Source organism: Branchiostoma floridae, chromosome 6 (genome assembly GCF_000003815.2).
Source record: "Branchiostoma floridae strain S238N-H82 chromosome 6, Bfl_VNyyK, whole genome shotgun sequence".
Lineage (NCBI taxonomy): Eukaryota > Metazoa > Chordata > Leptocardii > Amphioxiformes > Branchiostomatidae > Branchiostoma > Branchiostoma floridae.
In genome coordinates this window covers 27711732-27714266 of record NC_049984.1, presented here as the reverse complement: position 1 = coordinate 27714266, position 2535 = coordinate 27711732, and the positions used below count along the sequence as shown (strand labels likewise).

The 2535-nt window shown below is 46.5% G+C and overlaps 1 protein-coding gene across 1 annotated transcript in view; it reads left to right on the top strand.

Moving 5' to 3' along the window:
- Positions 1-2535, top strand: part of LOC118418275 — a 12879-nt gene continuing 10344 nt past the window's right edge. Inside the window, exons 1-2 of the mRNA XM_035824121.1 lie at positions 1-12; positions 696-777. The gene's annotated coding sequence lies outside the window, so the exon portion shown is untranslated. The remainder of the gene's footprint in view (positions 13-695; positions 778-2535) is intronic.

Below are 2535 nucleotides of genomic sequence, written 5' to 3'. Positions count from 1 at the left end.
TCATCAGTACCTGTAAGGGAACCTTTACTGTGGAGTGTGTGTGTGTGTCTGTCTGTTTGTGTGTGTGTGTGTGTGTGTGTATTCTTCTCATCAGTACCTGTAAGGGAACCTTCACTGTGGAGTGTGTGTGTGTGTCTGTTTGTGTGTGTGTGTGTGTATTCTTCTCATCAGTACCTGTAAGGGAACCTTTACTGTAGAGTGTGTGCATGTGTGTCTGTCTGTGTGTGTGTGTGTGTGTGTGTGTGTATTCTTCTCATCAGTACCTGTAAGGGAACCTTTACTGTAGAGTGTGTGCATGTGTGTCTGTTTGTGTGTGTGTGTGTATTCTTCTCATCAGTACCTGTAAGGGAACCTTTACTATGGAGTGTGTGCATGTGTGTCTGTCTGTGCTTGTGTGTGTGTGTCTGTCTGCTTCATTTGTGACGTGGCCAACAACTTCTTCTCATGAGTAACTGTAAGGAACCTTTATTGTGGAGTGTGTGTGTTGTGTGTTATGCGATCCTTATTTTTGCATCAATCCACAAGCTGTCACAGCAAATACATTTCTTTTTTTTAATTTCATTGAATAGTAGGTCAAGTGTCAGTGTCTTAAACTCTAACAGCGACATAGCACCTGAGACAGCAGGTTCAATGATTCATGTCCAGTGCTCATTAATAAGTTAAAATCCTGCCTTGGCCTTAAAAATGTTTTTCAGGGCTGTCTTCTGGTTCCATCATCAGAGGACCTTCTGCTTACATTATTCCAAATCAGCGCTAGTGGGCAACACAAGTGGCAAGGTAAGAGATATCTTATCTCTAGCATTAGCAATAAGTGTTGAATCACTCTAATGGTACACAGCATATTTCTGATGGTAATTTTGTAGTCTTAAATACTTGACAATTTCTTCTTCTTCTTCTTCCCGTTGATGCCCACAATCTTGACGAAGATTATACTGGCATGTTTGGGGGTGGTGACGCGAATTTAAACCTAGCATTTTCATTTTTCTCATTATTCTCTTTTTCATTCAGTTTATAAACTACGAGAATTTCATCCCACAGAAGAAAACTTTTTTAAAAGTTATACATTTTTTGTATGGTACCTATTGCAGTTGTCCCTCGACGCTGTCACGTGGTGAACACTGCGTGGATTCTCGCTTCCACGCCCATCCTGAAGCTCATTTGTAGTCACCTGAAAGAAGAAGCCCCTCCCCTTTCGGTGACGTGTGCACTCTCGGCTTGCATAATCCTCAGTTATAATTTTTGCTTCGTAATAGTAAGACCTATTCCGTATAGCTCTGTCACAATTAGTGACCGTAGTTCGAGTTAACATAAGTCTGAGTGGTCACGCAAAAGAAAGTGACCCTCATAAATCGCGCTCTCGGCAAGTTCAAGAGGACAAGAAACGCGAGCGTAAGAGGAAAACGTCGCGTGAAGATAGGGCAAGTACTGCCCCGCCTGCTCCGCCATGCTGGAACGGGTCCGTGCTTGTGTACAACCACGTGCTTCGCCGCCGTCCCCCCTGTCAAAAGTCTGGGGGAGTTTATGCGCCGTATGGCCGGTCTCCCGGCAGCACAGGGGAGTTCTACGCTCCATGGCGGCGAGTCTACTCCTCGGGAGTCGGAGCAGGAGCATTTGTCCGGGCAGGAGCAGGAAGATTTTCCGGAAAATTTAGCGGAGTTGCGTGCCACTTTGGGCGTCATCACCACACAGGAAGTTCAGAACGCACTCCGTGTGGCCTTCAGCATGATGTCTGAAGAATTCCTGGGAGTTCAGGAAGTTCTCGGCTCCTTTGCGGCTTCCGTAGGCGCAAAGAGGCATTCAACGTATCCTTAGGGATGGTTCTGGCAGGAAGACAAGACTGGAAGGTCGACACATGGTCTCCCTTTTTCCCGGTGCATTGAGTGTTATACACCGGCAATGTTCGTGTGTGTTAACAGTAGATGCACAGGGGCACATCGAGAGACATAAGTTTTGCACGGGCGCTGTTCCGCGAGTCGGTTACAGGACAGTCCTAGTTGCAAATGTGCCCCCATCGCTGGAAGACCTTCAGAGAAACTGGTATAATACCAGTTTGGAGATGCCAGTTCTCAGACGCCAAGAGTGTGGACAACGCTGGCGACTACTGGCTACATGGGTCTTCCACGATCGGCACAAGATGGTCGCCGAGTGCGTACCATGCCGTAACGAGTACAACGTGCTGTCCCACTCCGGTAGGTGTGGTTTCCTTCGACTTACCTTTTTAGGTAACGTTACTCGTAACGTACCCTTTGCACGTTGTCCTCAGTTCACTTTACTCCGGTTCCACTTAGTTCATGGATGATTGAGTTGTATTACGTTTTTGTGCCGCATTAAATGCACCGCTAATTCGGTTTCCACGCAGCAGAATATAATATTTCCCTGCGTCTGACGCCACATATTTTGATCGCACCGTTGAGTCAGTTTTGTTTCCTCGCAACAGAATATAACTTTCCCTGCGTCTGACGCCACATATTTTGATTGCACCGTTGAGTCGGTTTCGTTTCCACGCAGCAGAATTTTTGCTCGCCAGAATTCGAT